Source organism: Pelobates fuscus, chromosome 1, assembly GCF_036172605.1.
Source record: "Pelobates fuscus isolate aPelFus1 chromosome 1, aPelFus1.pri, whole genome shotgun sequence".
Lineage (NCBI taxonomy): Eukaryota > Metazoa > Chordata > Amphibia > Anura > Pelobatidae > Pelobates > Pelobates fuscus.
The window spans coordinates 30,825,305-30,848,322 of NC_086317.1; the positions used below are offsets into that span (position 1 = coordinate 30,825,305).

Here is a 23,018-nt window from a genome sequence, read left to right on the forward strand (position 1 = left end):
TACAGCCAACATTGGACATGTAAACATAGCGGAGAAGAGTAAGTGGATATCCCAGCTCGTTTATAATTCTACATTTCTACGTCTGATGATTTCATTTAGAATTCGAAGCGTGTCTAACAGAGTATATGTAATCCTAATCCGATTTGCTGTGTGTGACTTATTTTTAATTTTTATTTTTTTTAAAAAAAGGTAATTTTTCAGAAACAGTCAGCAGCATACTCCAACGAAAAATATATGGGCTTATGAAATGACTGAAAATAATGTAAAAAAATATATGTTTTTGGTTTTGTATAGTGTTTACATGGGGTTTATCCACTAAGCAGCAAAGCTTCAGAAAGCAGGAGAACAGTACAGAAGCATAGAGTCTAAATAGCCGCATTTAGATAACTTTTAAAATTCAGCCGAGCTGAATATATTTATCCCAGTCGTATCGGTTTGCTTTAATTTTCCACGTCAAATGTATCAATGTCTGCTGTTTAGTGAACAGCATCCTTCATTTTTGTTATAAATGCAGCACTTCAGGGGTTAACTTTGGCTAACATTCTCCAGTCTCCTCACTTTCACTGGCGTTCGTTAAAAAAAAAAAAAAAAAGAAAAAACATTTAAAAAGATGCATATGCTTAAAAAAAACACACACGATGAATCAAGATATTTTAAAACTCATTAGTCATCCGTGAATTTATGTTGGAAATATTCAAAGCTCTTAGTAGCATTTAGTTTCTTTTTAACCATGTGAACGACTTAAAGGAGGATTGAGAAAACTCTCTCTGTCTCTCTCTCTCTCTCTCTCTATATATAGTCTCCATGGTATGAGTCTCCATGGGATTAGATGTTGTAGCAAGTAGAGGGAACTGTAGTCAGTTTTCACTGAGCCATGATTGGAGAAATGAAAGCGGCCCATTAAAGAGGAATGCAGTGCCAATACCTGTGAGTCAGTGTACGTCCCTCCATCCACAGGCACAGAGCTCCCACTGAAAACATTACCCACTCGCTCACACGAAGGAATTACACATAGACTTCTAGACAAGCTGCTGTTGCTGCCTGCAACCACTGCAGCATCCAATCCAGCCTCCTGTTATCCACTCTCCTCCCTCTCCTAGTGCAGTTACAAACTCTCCATCCACGGATCTACCATCTACTCTGTTCTGTTGAATCGGTAAGTGTTTAACACTTTTTTGCTATTTTCCCAAGTTGCTATGCGATCAGACAGTCGGTTGCTTCTGCCTGTCAACTTTTTGTACCATAGACGCTCGCTGAAATGTAAAAGGATGCGTTTAATATACAAATGGTTTTCTTACGGAAACTGGATTTGAAGAGTTTTAGTACCCTTGCTACTTTTACGAAAAAAAAACAAACTTTTATTCAAAACACATGTTGTTAGGAATGTATTAACGACAAAAAAGTGGCTCTTGTTGGAAAATATAGTAGCAGACGGACTGTTGGTCTCTCGTGTTTGGTATTAAGAAAGATGACTGCAACGTTTTTCTTTTCCTTTTTAATGTCACTGACATTGAGTTACATGGGAGAGTTGCAGTGGTTTTTAAGCTTGATCTTGGAATTCTGGGAGAGCTGACGGCTACTTTTTGATACGATTAATATTACACGTTGCTGCCTTTTGCTGGGAAACCAGATGGTGTTTGGGACTCCGAGTCCGATACAGCGAAATACACTTCACAATAACTTTTCTTTGACAGATGATAGCCGCTCGTCCCTTGATTGAACGGAGCACTTTCGTAAGAGAGGAAGTAGCATGTGAGGTTTAGCTAAAGATTCATAGTTGTTTTATCCACATGGTGAAGGAATAATATTTCATTATTTGTATTTTAAACATGTTCTGTGAGCAGACTAAATAACAAAAAGAGGAAAGAACAATATATGAACCATGACTTGGAAATGTATTTACAACTTAACTGAAGTCTTCTGGTGGAGGTGGGAATGCTGTTAACCCTTTGAGTTCTTGATTCTACAAGAAAACGTTCATTTCGATAATTAAGCAGTCCAGCCATTAACAGGTTAATATGGTAGTGATTTTCATGAATGGCCCAATTTGTCATTTATAAGACAGTGGCTATTGGCTTGAAATGGAAATGACCTCACATAGAGAGCCTTCCAGCGTATTAGAATGAAACACAAAAATGCAATGATTACTGCTTCATTGTAACGTCTGCAGAACTCAGAATTAAGGCTCTGTTTGTAGTTGAGCAAACCTTCATCAGGTCAGTGTAGCTGACAGACATGTTTTATTAAGTAGCTGTCATGTACTGTATTTTTCACACCTTTAGGGATAGCTTAAGTCTCACAAGAAGTGAATGAAAGAAGATAGGGCACTTTTTTTTGCCAAAGGAGCAACACAGGAAGGTCACATTCAGAGCTGGTTTATTAAGAAAACATGCGGATCAGTCACCAGGGAGAAACATTCAGCTGTCTTTTATATCTGTGCTTTGGTATATCGACAGACTTAAACAAGAACCTCACTGTAGGGGTTCGGAAAACTTAACTTGATGCAGATGCTCTGCTGAATAAATTGTTAAACAAAGTTAATGTTTTTATGATTTTTTTTTTCTACAAATGTGTATTCCCTGTCTAGATTTACACGTGTCTCTGCTTTTTATAGATTCTTCTGTCCTCAATTTTCTTGCTGTTAAATCTAAGACTTCTTTATACCTTGACCCAGGCCTTTGAACTTGCATTTGAAATGAATAAGCTTTTATGAACTTAGCGCTGTATTGCCTATTTATTACCTGTGCATTTCCTGCGTACATATCACACTGCCTTGCTTTTCCAGACACACGGGAAAGGGAGATATAGTCTATTAATACATAGTTGGACGTTTTAAATTGCATGAATGAGGTTACTGGATAGTGGTTACTATAGCAAAGTACTTGAACTACCGTTTAAGAACACGTCTAGTGTACGCGTCCACCCTGCCTCCCGAATTTTTCATGGCTGCCTTGTGTGTATCCCATAGGCCCCTGCAAATCAAAGACTTATGGGAATTAGAGATAAATAATCACCTTTGTACTGAAAGCTGTGTAACCCATTGCAAACCTGCAAGAAATTACTTAATTCATGAAAAACACGAGGCATACTATTTTTTAAAATTATTTTTCATCAGGTAATAGAAGCTAAATGCAAATAGCGGCATTCGCGACTTTTATGTTTGTGCTAGTTGTATTATTTTATTTTTATTCTTATTGTAATGTGGGTTCAGATGTACTGAAAGGTATGAAACAAGGCAGACTGTCTATAAACGGATTTGCTGATGAAAACCAATCAATTGAGCTATTTGTACAAAGTACTAGAAGCCATGGGTATGGCTTCTATAATGCTATGTGTGTCTTCATTCGTGTTTTTTTTTTATAAATGAAGTAATCGTGTCCATGCACACTAAAAGTTACTCCCAGATTAATATTACCATGTATAATTATGTCAAATACAGCTGTACTATTGCAGTAATATTAAACCACAATTGATAAAGAGGGGTGGACCGACGACTGATACTAATTTGTAATTCTTTGTAAAATAAACATTAATAAGATTAAACAAGAATAAGTAATTGATCCTTAATTTAGTGATTATCAAGGTTTTGTAGATTCTTGAACAATTTGTCGTCTAGATTGTTTCACCCAATTTTTTTTTTCATTTTTGTTTCGGGCGATTCTGGTTTCATACTTGCAGCTTTTAGTTCTGGCAAATTTTGTCCAATGCGATCATTTCAAAGGAAAAATTATTCTTACAATTCAAAAAGGCGCCTATTAGTGTACACTACAAAATATATGTATCATATGATAATAATAACAAAGTATTTAACCAGGAAAGGTACATTCAGATAACTCTGGTTTTCAAGTACGTCATGGGGATGCTACCTTAACCCAACATCCAAGGGTTGTTACTATTACCCAATTTAATGGTACTCTAAATATTGTGTAGATATTTTGACGTAAACTGATAGGAGCTTTATTGCACCATTTGGTTTATAGATTAAGTGAGAAGAAATAACCAATTGAGGGGGAAAAAGAAGTGCAGTAAAAAAAAAAAAAGATTTTTATATATTTCTTAAATCTATAATTTATAAATTAGAATTTAATTTTTTTTACTGTTTTTTTTTCCCCTTTGTTGGTCTCTTCTCCCTTGATCTATGAGTAAAAGAAATACTTAGTGGCTGATCCTATCATCTTTTTAACCATCAGTCATAATTTTTGTCGCCCTACAGAATGTTAATCCGAATCCCAGAACAAATGAAAAGGCTTGTCAATTCCTTGTTTGCTTTGTGATTCAGCCATATGGTGATTTGGAGTTATGGAATTCTGACGATAAGTCGGTCATATCGCCATTCATTTGAAACTGAATGCACAAGTCTTATATTCAAGACCTTATATTGAATTAAAGTTTATTAGTCCGGCATATATACAGAAAATTTCCACTGCGAGGGTCTACACTGATCATATACCCTACAGTATTTACACATCTAATATATCCTATGGTCCATGATAAGTTGCTCCATACTGAAAAGGTTCCAAAGCAGTCTTCATTGTCTAGTGCCTAATCCTTTTTAAACTCATTTCACCAGCTCACGTTTCACCGCTCTCACTATATTTAATATCCATTTCTCATCTCTACATCCCTAAATTCATCTGTCAGGTAATATTCAGCAAATATTTCAGTTCTTAAAGCTCTGTTGTAAATTTGTTTCTTAAAAAACAGTCATTTCTAAAATTATTTACTACCTCTATAACCAGTTCCAGATGCCCTTAACCAATATATCCTTTAATATTGCCTGCACTATTTCAGCAAATATATAATTTTCTTTTAAACATGACATTAAAAGCAGTTTTGTTTTGTAGTGCTACTATCTTTACTGTAAGCTGAAATTTATTACATGGGTTTGTAAAGGGCTTCAGAAACTTACACTGAAATAGATCAGATTGATCTTCCATGTGTATTCAAGGAACACTCCATGCACCAAAACAACTTCATCTGCATGAAGTTGTTTTGGTGCCACAGGGCCCCTGGACGCACTCTTACCTCTGTGGGTTAAACTGTTCTCAGACGGTTTAAGCTCTAAGTTGCCTCCAGCGCTGGCCTCCACTTTTTCCCTGGGATTTTGAGATTTAGGAAGAACAGAGTGCCGCCAGGCAGAGTTGTCAATGATTGGTTGAGAGCGCTCAGCTGACGCTCTCAGCCAATCAGTGACTCCTCATTCACAAAACTGACTTGCAAAAAATCATAACTTTTTTAAGCAAGTATAGCAAATGATGAGTCACTGATTGGCTGAGAGCGCCAGCTGACCGCTCCCAAGCAATCAGCGGCGCCCCTGCCCGGTGGCACTCTGCGCTTCCATTTAATCCCTTGAGGCAAGAGTGCCTCGTGGGGCCTTCCAGCCACCAAAACAACTTAATTTAGATAAAATTGTTTTGATGCCTGGAATGTCCTTTTAATCTACGTTTAAAAGTAAAACACACATTACCGTATTTATATAAAGTGATACAACATTTATATAAAATGATAATATAGAGCAGTGTTATGCCCCTCTGATGAAAATGTTTCTATAGCTTTATAAATAGGCAGAAATACAGATGGGCAGACAAACACAAAGACAGAAGACAGAGAGACATATGGATGGATGGATGGATGGATGCATGGATGGATAGAGAGACAGGCAGAAGGGTTGCTAAAGAAAAGGAAATGTTAAAACACTACAATGAGCAATAGTGGTTATGGTGCTTAGAGCTATACTTTAAAGATGCTAATATGTCAAAATTGTGTCTGTTATTCACGATAACTTAATGTGTCTTGTCAGTAAAATGCCAACAGTGTCTTGCAGATGGATTCAGATTGATTCTCTCATATATTGAATGACAAATGATAATTTGAATTCCATTCTTTTAGCTATTCTAACACACTGAAATTAAAAATCAATCGTTTTAAGGTGGCAGTGGTTTTATGATGGTAATTTCTGTAGGAAAAATGAGAAACTGAAAAATCTATTGCTTGCCTAGGTATTGAACCCATGTGCTGTGGAAGCTCCCGGTTTACACAGATGAAATAAATTGACCTTACGAGGATACAATAACCTTACCATTGGCCTCCACCTGTGAACCATTAAACTCACTGCTAAGTTTCAGGATGGAAACCCGACTGTTGTATGATCCCTGGTCAAACTGCGGACCTGAAGAAAAACATTTTTTATAGCAGTTAGAAATAAATTAACACCAAGACTACATTATGAAATAAATACGACAAAATATAATATATTTATGTTTTAAAATATTGTTGAGAATAGCTGGTAAAGAATGAAGAAGAGATTGCTAGATAACACCACTCCAGGCTCCAGGAGAAAAAATAACATCCTGCAAAATACATTGTTCAAAGTAGGACGATCCTTGTGTTACAAAAACACAGAAACACCAGCAATCATTTAGAAGGAGCTGTCTGGTTTGAGGGGTTGACAGATAGTCATCATCAGACACAGGACATCTCGTTAACGTTTAGAGAAAAATGTATGGCGCAAAAAATCTGAAGTGCTAAAACTCTGACAGTTCTTAAAGAACTTACAACCATCTTGCAATTTTACAACCGGTAGCAATTTTGCCAGGAAGGGTAGACCAAAATCATTCTGATACTGTGTGCTAAGCTGGTACATACTTCCAAAAAGTAGGTCGCTACTCTGGCAAAATGGAATCTGTCAAATAGTAAAAGTATAAAAGTACATACGCCACGCATAATGGTTTAAAATGTTACAAGAGTTTTGTTCCATGGGGTTAATTTATCGCAGAGAAGAAAGTTATTGTCATTCAGTGATAAGAAACAACCAGATCCCATTACAGAAAGGAATTATTTAATCTTTTACATTGTTAGTAAAGGCGCTAATTCAGAGCAAAAGTGAAATGTTGCATTGTAAAAGGTCATAAAGTGACTGGACTTTCCAATGCTTGTTGTTAAAAAAATAATTCACTGAGCATTATAAATACAATTACAGAGTAGATGTGTGTGGCAAAAAAATATTGGCAAGCTGCTATGGTCAAAACATTTAACATCTACAGGCTACTCAAAAACAGAGCAGAGCCAATAGAGCCAAGATGTGGAGGGGGAAAGCTACGTCAATGACCCCCTACAGACAAAGTCTATGGCATAAAATCTAACTTTTAATATTTTGCGAATAAAAATCCCAATTCCCAAACACACACAGCGAAGAAGAGAAAATGACCTCAATTCACTAGGGGTTACCCCTCCTCCTCCCCCTCCCCCCCGCACAGGAGGTTTATAATTAATACACCTTTTCATTCATTATCTTCAGGCTACTCATTGCCGCTTATATTGATACCAACCACCACTCAATGTCAAAGTGGCCACTGGGACCTTATAAAAGGTCTACTCAGCACATTCAGTGCACTTCACCTGCAATTATCTCAGCAAACTACCTTTAGTGCTTCCACATACAAGACTTACCTAATTTTCCGATTATTTGTTCAAAACTGTATACACCATGCTTACAGATAGACTTCAGCAATTAAAGGGACATTCCCGGCACCAGTACAACTATAATGCATTTGATAGGTTTTGGCCTCAGTAATATGCTTTATTTTTGCATGCTTAACTCTTTATAGCTTTTGCATACAATAAATAAATGTTTTTGCACAATGCTGCACCATAAGCCTGCCTCTTTAGCCACACCCCCTTACTCCACACAGAATACTTCCTTATCAAATGTATGTACACAACGCAGTCACTGACAGCACTGAATGATTTGATCAGCAAAACAACCTATATTAGAAGGAGAGGACACCCAGGGACTGTCTCTTACCTTCTGCAACCAGGCTGTGAATTAAAAACAGCTTATTTAGTGCTGTTGGGGCTGAGACTGTGTGCACACATTTGATAAGGAAGCATTTCTGGCATGAGGGGGTGTGACTATGGGGGCTGGCTTATGGTGCAGCATTCCAAAAAATATATAAATGAGGAAGAAATCTATCAAATGCCTTTAAAGCTGCATTAGGGCTTGGAGTTTACCTTTAAAAATAGTTAAATATTTAATTTTTTAATATAAGATGTACTGAGAGCTTGCAGTTGGCAACCTGTTTTATGCACCTTGTCTTTACCTCTAGCTGATGGAGGTGTAATTGTTTGTTAGATAGTTACAGGTGATTATTTTCACCATTTAGAATGGATGGAAACCAGGTGTTACGTGGTATTTAGTGCCTGCTATTAATCTTTATAGGGAAAATGTAAACTTTCACCAGCTGCTGTTATTGAAAATTAAGTTTTGTAACATGGAAATTGCTCGTAATCGCTAACGATAGCGAGAGCCATTTTAGAGAAACTGGCATATTGCTAAAATGATTACAACAAGCAGATTGAAACGAAACCAAAGTTGGGTTGAAACAACCCCATCTCAATTTATTCGCTAATCTCAATAGTTTCAGGGGTGAAATTCAGGGTGTGATGTGTTCTCGGGTTGTTTGTGAGATTTTACACGTTTAGTAACATAAATCAGGTGCTAATTAATTTCACATTTCGGCGCACTATGCGAGATCCCTATGAATATTTAAATACCAGGAGGTTTTAGTATTACTCTAATGGCCCTTAAAGTGTAAGCTTACCTGCCCAACCTTTGGAGTGATACTTCAAACCTTTCAGAAACCATTGGAAAGGTAATTGTGTCTTTGAATGGTGAGTTTTTATTTATCTGTGTAAACTTGGATCTTCCACAGTCTGTGTGTCTTGTTTCTTGGGAATCTGGGGACGCACGGTTATTTAGATACACCCACAAACTGAGCGTAGAGGGAATAGCAAGAAACCATTTACAAATGGCTCATGGTAGGTCTTCTCTTCTTTGCTTTTCCCCTTATCTCTGCACCCCAAAAAGAGATGTGAAAGGACCCCCTGGATTCCCTATAAATACCTTTTGAGGTATTCTGATAGAAAAGTGTGTTAGTTATCATATGGAATATTTTATCTCATATCACTGTTAATTGCATTTTCACATCTAAAGGAACACCATAACGTTAGAAATACAAATCTATATTCCTAACGCAGACATCCCAACATGTAAAAACTCATTTCAGGGCGGTAGCTTCACCAGCTACTGCGCCCCCAACACACACACACACCAAAAATGAACATTACATTTTATTATAACAGAACACAACTATTTATTTAACAACATATTGCAACTATTTGCACATTCAATTAACCCACTGACACATGCACACATCTCGACACCGGCACACACCTAGACACCTGCACACACCTTGACCCATACACAAAACCTTGACACACAGATACACACACTGACACATACACACCAACACTGGCATATACACACATTGACAAATACACACTCACTGGCATATACACACATTGACACATACACACACACACACACACACACACACTGGCATATATACATACTTTGACACACAGATACACAGACTGGCACATACAAACACTTGCACATGAAAATTCAGATACACACATTCATACACACAGATACACACACTGACACATACACACAGATACATACACGTGAACATAAACACGCACACTCAGATACACACTGACACAGATACACACACAGTGGTACATACACTCAGACACATACACTGACACACACACTTAGATGCACACACTGACAAACAGATACACACCCACACAATCTGACATACATAGACACACACATACATGTTTTAATTTTTACATTTGCAGCCACCCTCCTGTTCGCATACCTCTTGTGTCCAGGAGAGTGGCTTGCTTGCCTGTGCTGCAACCGACTCCTCCCTCCCACGCGGCGCTCTCTATAGCCGGGAGGAAGTGATCGTCTGTCACTTCCTCCCAGACGGCCGATACCACAGGCGAGCCATATTCAGTTTGTGTACCCAATGTCAGAACTGCAAACAAATAAACATACAGATTAAGAATAAATAACAGGATTTCAGTTTGATAGCTGTTTGGGCGCATCCCCCACTTTTGGCATATTACACTCATTTATTTTCCTGCACTGAAGTAGACCATAAATGATGTCATAAATGTGGAATGCAGACAGCTGATTACTATCACTTTTAGTTTCTCTCGATAAGTGCAATATATAGTCTCTACGTTAACAGTATCCCTTTACATGCATTGCTAATCACCACATACAGGTACACTGTCTCACCCCATTTATTAAACAGAACCTACATACACACATAGATTGTTCATATTTATCTGCTGTCACTTCATAAACAAGAATAGTAATAAAAATAAAAATATAATGCTTTTCATTGTGTCAAATGTTGACCCTTCAGCTGTAGCTGGACTCCATTCCCCTTAATTCTCTGACAGTTATAGTTAAATAACACCTGGGTTGCAGTATTACACCCCCTGCTTTCAATGATGCAGATGCTCAGTATATGAGAGTCTAAAGCTGCTCTGACAGGACATTATATAGAAATTCTGTTATTCCCACTGCTTGGAAATCTTAGATTCCAAATATTGTGCTCACTTCCTGTTACTTAGAGATATGATGAAACATTATACGTAAGGCAAGAAATTATTCATATGCATCATAAAAAAAACTGAATGACATTACTAGTGAGATAGACAGACGGAGAGGTAGACAGACAGATAGACAGACAGACAGAAATACCTGAATGATATTACTAGTGAGATAGACAGACGGAGAGGTAGACAGACAGATAGACAGACAGGCAGAAATACCTGAATGATATTACTAGTGAGATAGACAGACGGAGAGGTAGATAGACAGATAGACAGACAGGCAGAAATTTCTGAATGATATTACAAATGAGATAGACAGACGGAGAGGTAGACAGACAGATAGACAGACAGGCAGAAATACCTGAATGATATTACTAGTGAGATAGACAGACGGAGAGGTAGATAGACAGATAGACAGACAGGCAGAAATTTCTGAATGATATTACAAATGAGATAGACAGACGGAGAGGTAGACAGACAGATAGACAGACAGACAGAAATACCTGAATGACATTACTAGGGAGATAGACAGACGGAGAGGTAGACAGACAGACAGAAATACCTGAATGACATTACTAGTGAGATAGACAGACGGAGAGGTAGACAGACAGATAGACAGACAGGCAGAAATACCTGAATGATATTACTAGTGAGATAGACAGACGGAGAGGTAGACAGACAGAAATACCTGAATGACATTACTAGTGAGATAGACAGACGGAGAGGTAGACAGACAGATAGACAGACAGACAGACATAAATACCTGAATGATATTACTAGTGAGATAGACAGACGGAGAGGTAGATAGACAGACAGAAATACCTGAATGATATTACTAGTGAGATAGACAGATGGCGAGGTAGACAGACATATAGACAGACAGACAGAAATACCTGAATGACATTACTAGTGAGATAGACAGATGGAGGGGTAGACAGACAGATAGACAGACAGACAGAAATACCTGAATTACATTACTAGTGAGATAGACAGACGGAGGGGTAGACAGACAGATAGACAGACAGACAGTCAGACAGACAGACAGAAATACCTGAATGACATTACTAGTGAGATAGACAGACAGAGAGGTAGACAGACAGATAGACAGATAGACAGTCAGACAGACAGACAGAAATACCTGAATGACATTACTGATGAGATAGACAGACGGAGCGGTAGACAGACAGATAGACAGGCAGACAGACAGACAGAAAAAAATATTAAAACACTACAATGAGCTCAAGTGGTCATGGTGTTTTTTTTTTTTTTTAAATGCGCGTTTATATACGTGTTTATGTGTTTAAATATGTGTGTATATAAAGACTGGCACCTGAGGGAAAAATAATGATTTTAACTTATATTTTGTTATTCTACGCCATAAATATATGTGGATGGGGGGGGGGGGGGCAAAGAAATAAAAGGACACTCCCACCACCATATCAACTTCAGCTCATAGAAGTTGTTATGAGGGTAGCCTGCATAAGTTGACGATATATTAACATGTGTCCGATACAGCTGCTCCCATATTATTCTTCTTGAGCTGAAGTTGTAATGGCTTAGGAGTGTTAATTCAAAAATAGAGATGCAGATCCCTGCTATTGCTGAAATGGGAATTCATACAAAACAAATCCAAATTTATTGTCTGCAGGGAATAGATTTGCGAAAAATAGCACACAATGATATATATGCTAATTCGCCTTTCAGACAATACTAAGCCAACTCTAAACATTGCAGATATTTGGAATAGTTACAGTAAGACCCATGTGCATCTGCTGGTTTGTGCGTACTATGTCTCCCGTGATGCAATGCGACACAGGAAGTGTTTGTGGGTGAGACTTTACTAAGTCTGCCTGTGGAATAATGAGTCCGCAGAATTTGTAATTTCTTGGCAAGCACACTGATAAATATTAGGCTGATCCCTTACTGAGAAGAAGTAACTGTCTGTGCGCTAAGGAATAAAAATAAATATTTGCTCAGATTGCACAGTATCAAAAACATTAGAATTTATTATAACAAAACAAATCACATCATCTTTGCTGTTTATAGCTTTTGACCACTTTTTTTTTTCTTCTTTTACATGATTTCAGTGTTTGTGACTTATTGCTAGTACGTGCCGCAGCTATGCAAAGGTAAATACTGGATATTGTTACATTTACGTTTTAGGTCACTTTGTTTTATTTGGTGGTTAGTGCGGATTTTCAGTGAAGGTTGTTGTGTGCCAGTTTGGCAAACCAGTCGAAAAATAACCATTAACGTGCATTGCGGTTTCCATTTGGGAGTGAAGAATTGGCTTTATAGTCCCGTCTTTAGTGATGTCACGAACATAAAATTTTCGGTTCGCGAACCGCGAATGCGAAATTTCCGCAAATGTTCGTGAACCGGGCGAACCGCCATAGACTTCAATAGGCAGGCGAATTTTAAAGCCCACAGGGACTCTTTCTGGCCACAATAGTGATTGAAGGGGGGGGGACCTACTCTCCTTCCCCCCCGGCCCCCACCCCTGGGCGGCGGGTGGGGGCTATAAAGATAATGAGGGGGGGGGCCTACTGTCCTCCCCCCTGGCCCCCACCCCTGTGCGGCGGATGGGGTCCATAAAGATAATGAGGGGGGGGGACCTACTATCCTCCCCCCGGCCCCCATCCCTGGGCGGCGGGTGGGGGCAATAAAGATAATGAGGAGGGGACCTACTGTCCTCCCCCTCTCCGGCCCCCACCCCTGGATGGCGGGTGGGGGCCATAATGATAATGAGGGGGGACCTACTGTCCTTCTCCCCCGGCCCCCACCCCTGGGCGGCGGGTGGGGGCCATAAAGATAATGAGGGGGGGACCTACAGTCCTCCCGCTCTCCTGCCCCCACCCCTGGGCGGCGGGTGGGGGCTATAATGATAATGAGGGGGGAAACTACTGTCCTCCCCCCCGGCCCCCACCCCTGGGCGGTGGGTGGGGCCATAAAGATAATGAGGGGGGGACCTACTGTCCTCCCCCTCTCCGGCCCCCACCCCTGTGCGGGCAAAACGTTGTTTTTTTCTAAAATGACACAGAGCACTGTGATTGGATGGATTTCAAGCCAACCAATCATAGTGCTCTGTGTCATTTTACACAGCGTGGGAAAGTTCTTTGGAATTTTCCCACACTGTGTAAAATGACAAAGAGCACTCTGATTGGCTTAAACCAGCCAATCAGAGTGTTCTTAGCCTAATTGCAGGGCGTGGCAAGGCTTTATAAGCCTTCCCCCGCCCTGCAGAGCTCAGTCTGCGCAGAGGCCTCCATGGGTGAAGATGGATTATTTTTTTGCGCTCTTTTTTTTTTTAATTGCGTCGGTTATTATGGTTTTTTATTTGCCCTTTTTTGGGGCTGAAAAAAGAAGATTTTAGAAGAAAGAAAACATTGAATGGTAAGTTTTTTTTTCTAATTTTTTTTAGTTAAAGGTCCCCCCCTCATTATTTTTAGGGTGATGGGGGTAGGTAGGGGAATATTTTTTTTGGGGGGGAGAGGGTGACTAGGGTCCCTCCCATTTGTATATAGGGCCCCCACCCGCCGCTCAGGGGTGGGGGCCAGGGGGGAGGACATTAGGTCCCCCTCTATTAGTATTTAGGGCCCCCAACCACCGCTCAAAGGTGGGGGCCGAGGGGGACAGTAGGTCCCCCCTTATTGTTTTTTTTAGGGCCCCCATCCACCGCTCAGAGGTGGGGGCCGGGGGGGGACAGTAGGTCCCCCTCATTGTGATTTATGGCCCCACCCACCGCGCAGGGGTGGGGGCGGGGGAGAGGACAGTAGGTCCCCCCATTGTGATTTATGTCTCCCACTCACCGCGCAGGGGTGGAGGCCAGGGGGGAGGACAGTAGGTCCCCCCTTATTGTTTTTTTTAGGGCCCCCACACACCGCTCAGGGGTGGAGGCCAGGGGGGAGGACAGTAGGTCCCCCCTTATTGTTTTTTAGGGCCCCCACCCACTGCTCATGGTGGGGTGGGAGCCATATTCCCCTATGTAACAATGTTTTGCATTTAGTGAATATTGGGGAATATTCACTAAATGTCAAACATTGTTATATAGGGGAATATAACAATGTTTTGCATTTAGTGAATATTCCCCTATATACCAATGTTTTGCATTAGAAGAAAAAAAAAAAAGAAAAAAAAAGATAAAATGATTGCAGCTTCCGAATGAATCTAAAATGGATGCTGTCCAGTAGGTGGGAGGGTCTGCTAGGGAGGGTCTGCTGCTGATTGGCTGTAATGTGTCTGCTGACTGTGAGGTACAGGGTCAAAGTTTACTCAATGATGACGAATAGGGGGCGGACCGAACATCGCATGTGTTCGCCCGCGGTGGCGAACGCGAACATGCTATGTTCGCCAGGAACTATTCGCCAGCGAATAGTTCGGGACATCACTACCCGTCTTCGATAACCCCCCATGGGGGCTTAAAAAGTTAATGTAATTTCTCTATACAATTCACGTTCAACTACTCGTAATTCTGTTATGCTGTCACATTGTAATATATTAGCATACATCCGTTTGTGTTGAGCAGTGTATTTTAAGAGACTGTACATTTTTGTGCTGGTTATAGATTGAAAACTCAAAGGGGGGCCGTAAACATAAAAACCAATACAGCATTTTGTAGAAGTTATGGTGCCAGAAGTCCCCTATAACCATCTCATTGTTACGATTTAACCCATTTTTGAATGATTTGACACTTACCAGGGTTCCAAAGGTACCTGTGGTCCAACCCGCCTTCACAGATGTTACTAAAGCAAAAGTCACCATTCCATTTTACAAATATCAGTTTGGTCAATCAAAACATGGACTAAGGAATCAATATTGTTATTGTGGTAAGGGAACTTGTGGTATAACAGTATCTATGAAGAGGAGCATGTGGGTGCCTCGGGGAACCCATGTAAACATCAAACCATTCTAAAACAGTTTGCGTATTAATAGTGGGATGATGCTATTGGACTCGTGACACCATAACACTGTGTGCTAATGCTGCATAGTGTGTCTCTTTAAGTCATCTGGCGATAATGCGTGTTTGTTGCACCATACCAGAGAAGATCTATGGGGAGAAAAAAACAATAACAAAAAAACAGAAAATTGAATTTTTCCTGTAGACTATAAAGGAACACTCAATAACCACTACAGTGTGCTTTTTAAACATTTGCTAACAGTTTGTCAACTAACCTTGGGTCCACTGACACTGGTCATCCCCACCAGGAGAGACAGAAACTTATTGGCTGAAAGATTTCAGCTGACACTCTCAGCCAATGAGCTGGCTGTTCATGCCCGGTCTTTAGCTCGAGAGAGCTTATAAAAGCTCCTAGCAGGAGCTTTCAGCTGTCCGTGGAGGAAGTGCTAGTGCCAGCAGACCACAGGAACGTTTTTAAAATCATTTTCAAACACTTTGACTATTCACATAGGAGTGGCACCAGGACACTGATGGTAATGGTACCACAGCGTGCTGTAGTGTTTATGGTGCGTGAAGTGTTTCTTTAATTAAACATGTCTCTGGTAGCTGAATACAACCCTATATCTTTAAATAAAAGTTAAAATATTTTGGGTATTTTGAAAGTGTACATTTATTTTTGTGCTAGGTAATTTGTGCGTTGGTGTATTGTCCTGTACCAAAATGGTATTTTGTTACGTTTGTCAACAGGTCCCACAGGTGTAACATTATTATATACTATATACCATATATATATATGTGTGTGTGTAATGGAACTCTAACACTTGTTGTAGTTGTTATGATGCAATGCAGCTTTGGTTTTCTGTCAAACCATTTTAAAGTAATTTGATGGCAAGCTGTGCTCTCCAAGGCGCAAAAAGCCTGTCCATCTGCAGCCAAAACGACTATAAATAAGTTACAATTCCACATCATCTGTCTAAAACCATCCAACCATTTAAAACAGCATACTATAAATGACCTAAATAAACAGAATGACACCATAATAATGCATTCATATGACCCTACATCATTAAACCACCACAGGACAAATACTGTATTTAAAAGGAAGTTGATCAAATAATATTCGGGCTGGCGAGTTAGGGTTTGGGGTTACTGTAGTTTTACAGTTGGAGCAGCCTTAGATAGACTTAGAAGGGGTGCTTTATCTGCTTGATTATCATATGTGTTACATTCCATAGCACAGCTTCAGAAGTAAAAAGCCAGTATGACGGAAAATGGCCGTCATGTGTCCTTAAGGGGTTAATGTTGTTGCAACCAGGCAAATGCAGCTCATTATAGTATTTCTCTATTAAGTGATGACTATTTTACTTTATTTGTAAAGTGAATTGGTAAATGCGTACACAACAGTGACTGTATTTATCTGTCTTTGCAATTACCAAACCCATGTGTGATGTATGAGCTCGCTGATTCACAAATCCCAATGACTGTGCAAAGCATGAGGTTAAAACCAACCAACAAGGCCATAGATTTGGGTGCCTGACAAAAGAAACACGTATGTGCTGGGACAGCTTTGAATGGAAAAAAAAAAGTATTTTAAGTAACTTGGTTTCCCTGTGGACACAGCAAGTACATTTTAACCGCATAGGATTACACTTCTGTATTTTCCAAAGAAGTCTGAGAAAAAAAAACCCTGTATTTATTATGATTTTTTTTTTTTTTTTTACATTTTGAGGTTTAGTCAATAAACAGTGAATTATAGTGACTTGAAAACCAAATTGAAAATTTAGACAGAAAATGCTGATTTAGAAGAAAAAAATACAAAATCTCCATTTCAGCATGAGTCACTGCTTTTCTACTTTAACACGAATTTTGCAATTTTTTTTTGCAATACATCTTAATTCACTGTATAGGGAATTCACCACTTTCTTCTCTGACCAAAAATAATCCATAGAGGTGAACATGCGCGCAGAAAGCAGTAAACCGAAAGGGCAACGTGTTTTATCAGAGCATTCATTATGCTATTGATCTAGTATGCTAATAGAGAGCCTGTGGCACAGGTGACATCAGTGGCTCTCGGGGGCTTCTGACATGTCACTCACAGTCTGTGTACTTTGTAGCCATTAATCCTGGAGGCGTAAATAAATACTGAGCCTAAAACACCATGACATCATGAGGTAACAGAAGTAGGTGGCAGACATGTATACCTCCCAACGTGAATGGCTATTTCAAACTCGCAGTGTTTTTATGTGCTTTAATCGAACATTCTAAGTACCATAACTACTATTGCACATTATAGTGGTTAATGTGTGTTATGTATCTATGGTTACCGTCCCCGATTTTCTGGCACAATTCATTCAATAGTGGACATCAATGATAAACTGCTGGGAAGAGTGATTGGCCCACTCTTGATAAAATACAAGGATAATTATTCATTGGAGAGGAGTCCGACTTCAAACTCTAGGAGAAAGCTATTGAACAGAAGAACAGGGGTGGTGCAGAGCAGGATTAGGTGTCCTAGTGGGCCGCTTAGGGTCCGTGGGTTAGATAGAGTCCAAGGAACTATGCATTTGCTTGCCTCTTTAACCATCCCAATATGAAGAATGAAGGGGTGGGACTGATCATTTTCCTGGAGCCCTGTGGGAACTTAATGCTTCTCTGGGGTTATGCCCATTGATGCAAAGCACCATAACCACTATAATAAGCTGTAGCTGTACTGCAAGGTAAAGTGGTTATGGTGCGTAGGATACTCTACTAAAAAAGATCCACTTTTCCATCTACTCCACTAAGATATACCACATTCTATGAGAACGTTTTCTTCAGCTTGTGATTCCGATGAGACAAAGTTATGAAGATGAACTATGATAATATTAGAAAAACTGCATTGTTTGTCACACATGAGAAAATGGATATGAATTCACCAAAATGTGCATGTATCTAATCTCTTTTTAGAGTATTTTGGTCCACTAAAACGATTTGTCTCTAAACTTTTTGTTACAAATTCAAAATTGGTTATTTTATTTTGAAGTAAACCAAAGAGATAGGAGCACAGTTTACCTCTATAAATCAACAGTTAGGAGTGTAAGTTTGTTGCAATTCATTTAATCCTTTAAATAATCAGATGACCTACTTCAGGTCCCAATGCTTGTTTATGGGCTTTTATAAAATCAGAATGTACACACGGCAAATAATGCTACATAACTGGGCTTTGTGGAAGCTAAATGTGTTACAGTATATAGTTTATGTACTATTACATGGCTTGTCTCGGCCGCTGACGGAATTATTCACTAAAGTTAGAATTTATTTTAAATTTAAGGTTAAAATAGCCAAATTGGGAACTGTTCTAAGTCAGTTACGCTTTTAGTTTAGCTATCCACTTTGAATTATCATTTCAGTGAATACCCCTACGAGAAGGTACGTAATTTCCTAGTAAGCCAGCTTGCATCTAATTTAAACAGGACCGTGCTAGTTGGAGAGTTTTATTGATGACATTCTGTACACTTGGATGACTGTATACAGCGAGAGGACAAGACTCATTGAAACCGCTAGTGTATAATGAATTCTGTTGACAATAAAGAAGTGCTTAAAGTTTGGTGAATTACATCACTTTCATGTGCTCAAGACTCCTATAACATCCCCATGAGTACCAATAAATTGGGTAACAAAAGCAATATCCCCAGGACATACTTGGAAACCAGAGTAATGAATGTACCTATCCTGGTTAAATACTTTATCATTATTATTATTATTATTATAATTATTATTATTATTATGTGCACATGGGGCAGTCATGACATCATGATCATGCATCCATGCAGTAGATTTCAATGCATTCCTATATAAATAATTAAAGGATACTCCAAACAACATGAGCACTTTAGTTAATTGAAGTGGTCAAGGTGCCTGGAGTCTGTATATGCCAGGTGGGCATCTCTGAAATGATGCACGTATGGAGTTTAAACCCTCTGCTGACCAAGGAATAACTCAACTCCACTCCACTCTGGGCTGGTGTCAATTCTGTGTCAACTTTCATTGCACAAAAAGTCAGTCATTGGCTGAGAGCATGTCAGCTGATGCTCTCAGCCAATGAATGGAGACGACTTCAGAGTCGCAGAAGCCATAAGAGCGTCCCTGAACCATCATTGATCAATGGAGGTGGGTGGAAACCCAGATAAGGGGGCAAACGGTTGCTAAACGGACTGCACCAATACTAGGGAACCAGGCCAAGATACTTCTGGCATCTGAACCACTGCTTTAAGATAAATGAAAGCAATGCTGGGAAAGCTTGCCTTGACTTGATTGCAATCTCCAGGCATCATTGTGCTTGAATTTCTGTTACGTCAACCCACTGCAGTTGATATATTGGAAGAGGGTCTTGATGACATCCCTCGATTCAATGTGTCAATTGTGTATTATCAATGCAGTGGATGAGGGATCAATGTCTAGATGTTGGAAACATCCCTGGTTTATGATAAACCATATCTCAGTTTGACCTAAAACCTATAAGGATGCATCTGCCGCCTTATAGCACTTTGACTGGATCCACAATGCCCTTACCAATTAGGGAGGGCCTGTTAAACTGGTCTCTACTTGTAATAGGGCCCTCTGTAACCACTATTATGGGCGGGTATATATGGCCTATCTTCTCTCGTCACGTTAAGGGTTGAAATACCAGGTAAGGGGCTCAGATGATACTACGTATTCTTTCCATTTCAATGAGGAAAGACTAGCAGATCTGAAACATGTTGAGCTGTGCTGTACTTTCCCTGCTGTTCACACTGGGTGAATTAGAAAAGGATTGAATTATTTTTACACTTTTCCATTTGAATGCTGTTTTTGTAACTTTTCTCATTACTATGTTCTTTTTATGCCGAGTTCTGTGAAACTGAGGCTGTTATATTTTAGGATAAATAATTTATTTAACGAGATAAACAAGGATAGACTCTCACATAAAAAATTTATTTTTGCTTGGTTTCTGAGTCCTGAGTCTCTTGAAGCATAAAATAGCAATAATACTTTTCTGGCCTTTCCTGACATCGAAATCAGATATTTTAGAGTAATTTATCAATTCTCTCCAATTCTCAGTGAGTTATTATTTCTTCAATTGTCTTACTCTGTGCACAAACCTTTGTTACATATTGAATACAGAACACGTTCCAGGGTCCTGTATTCAAGGTTCCCTGTAAGAAATACTCTTAAGCTTTTAGTTCACCCAGAGTTGACCAGAATTTTTTTTTTTCTAAACACCCCGAGGCTATTTTCTGGCCAGTTCAGTAATCTCCCAAACGACACTTGCTGCTATGCCTTGTCAAGCGTCAATCAAAGAAAAGCTGCAACTTGTTGACTTTTGATATCCAAACTGTGATCTACTCACTACGCACCAAAACAAAACATGAGGTCAGTCAATGAATACTTATTCAATAAGTCTTGAATTACCCCTGTCCTAAAATAGCATTAAATCTTCTACATTGTAACTCCAACATCTTTGTATACAAAGTTGTGTTATATATAGTGTATGTATCCATTTTTGTATTGTATATGCAGGTGTGTATCTAGGTTGGTAGATATGTAGGTATGTGTGTGAGTGTGTGAATGAATGTATGTGGTGATGGGTTTGTGCGTCTTGCAGATGCATATTTTCAATCTGGACAAAGTAAAAAAAATTGTGAAAAAAAGTGATATACCAAGAAGTAAATGAAAATATGAAAATAATTACATGGACTCCCGTGGGACAGGGGGGGAGTTAAGAACAAAACGCACATTTTAAAAGATTTGGCTACTCAGCGCTGCCTTTCAAAGAAGGGATATTACATTGTTAAACTTCATTCCTCCACTTTTTTTTTCAGAGCACTAAAGGAAAGGTTCATATAACATGTCCAGAAAAAATGTTTTTGTTCCCCAGCAAAGGTTTCAGTCCCAAGACTGCCAATTAAACCATTCCATAAATCCTCCATTATAGGTAGTAAAAGCTAATTTTAGATTTCCTGCCGGCTGCAGTGTCTTGCGTGATTGCTACCAGTTGCATGGTGGCTCAACCTGTCATGGGACAATCAGAGAAAAGCAAAGTGTTCTTTGCCACAAGCGAGAACTCCTGGTTTTAATATCGCAGGCCACGTTCTAGTTTTGTTTTGTTTTTTTAACCCTGCCAGCGTTGATTCCGTTGCAATTTGTACTACCAGGCAGGCATTTTATGGTTATTATTATTATTAATCACAAGCATTTTAAAATAATATTGCTATAAAAAACAATTTTGTTTTACTGTGTTGGCCAAACAGTTTTATTAAAGAACTCTCTAATGGGTATAAAAAGAGCAGTATATACGCATATATTAAATAAAATGATGTAGAGGCAGAAGTGGCTGGTGGAGTTTGGTCAAAGGGTCTGAGGCTTCGTCCTGGTTTTGGTCTTTTTACCTAAGGCCTCGATTTAATTAATAATGTTGGATAACATTTTCTAATTATTTCATATTTTTGGATAGTCTTTTCATTTTTTATTTTTTTTCCAAATATTAAAGTATGATTAATAAATCATGTATACATAAAATATAAATTTATCAAAAAATATTTAAAACATTTTATTAAAAATATTTATCATGGTATTAAATAATTTTAAAAGTTCATCCAAATATGAAATTAAGGCCTTGTCTAATACCGGAAGATGAAAACTAAAGTAAAAACCATAGTGTAGTAGTTGCTCCTGTCTGGAGTTACTGGACGGTTACCTTTATTTTGTTATAAAATAGATCAGCAACTCTTTTTTGGTGGCTTCAATGTAAAAGTTGACCTTGCTTCTGGATTAGATTGTTTCTGATTCTATTGTTGCTATCTATAAAAAGCAATTCTTGGATCGAATTTTGAATGTGGAGCTGTCACCATGGAAATCAATGGGATTTCTTCACCCACTTGTGCCTGAACTGCCTTTAATATAGAAACCCTACTGAACTGAAAAATATAGCTAGCTACCATTGAAAAAAAATTACCTTTAATGTTTGCTAGTTGTTATGTTGTGATACGTTAAAGGAACACTATAGTCACAAAACAACTTTAGCTTAATAAAGCCGTTTTGGTGTATAGAACATACCCCTGCAGTCTCACTGCTCAATTCTTTGCCATTTAGGCGTTAAATCACTTTGTTTATGCACCCTAGTCACACCTCCCTGCATGTGACTTGCACAGCTTTCCTAAACATTTCCTTTAAAGAGTCATCTAATGTTTGTATTTCCTTTATTGCAAATTCTGTTTAATTTTTAATGTATTATCTCCTGCTCTGTTAATAGCTTGCTAAACCCTACAGGAGCCTTCTGTGTGTAATTAAAGTTCAATTTACAAAGCAGGAGATGAAAACTTTAAGATTAAGTAACATCTGATTGAAACTGAAAGCATTTTTTTTTATGCAGGCTGTGCCGGGGAGGTGTGGCTAGGGCTGCATAAACAAAAACAAAAGTTATTTAAAGGAACACTAGAGTCACCTAAATTACTTTAGCTAAATAAAGCAGTTTTAGTGTATAGATCATTCCCCTGCAATTTCACTGCTCAATTCACTGTCATTCAGGAGTTAAATCACTTTGTTTCTGTTTATGCAGCCCTAGCCACACCTCCCCTGGCTATGATTGACAGAGCCTGCATAAAAAAAACAACTGGTTTCACTTTCA

The 23,018-nt window shown here is 38.9% G+C and overlaps 1 protein-coding gene across 1 annotated transcript in view; it reads left to right on the top strand.

The window, feature by feature from the left end:
- Positions 1–946: 946 nt before the first annotated feature.
- The window catches only part of ERG (ETS transcription factor ERG), a 214,836-nt gene continuing 192,764 nt past the window's right edge, over positions 947–23,018 (top strand). The window contains exon 1 of the mRNA XM_063447272.1: positions 947–1,156. The gene's annotated coding sequence lies outside the window, so the exon portion shown is untranslated. The remainder of the gene's footprint in view (positions 1,157–23,018) is intronic.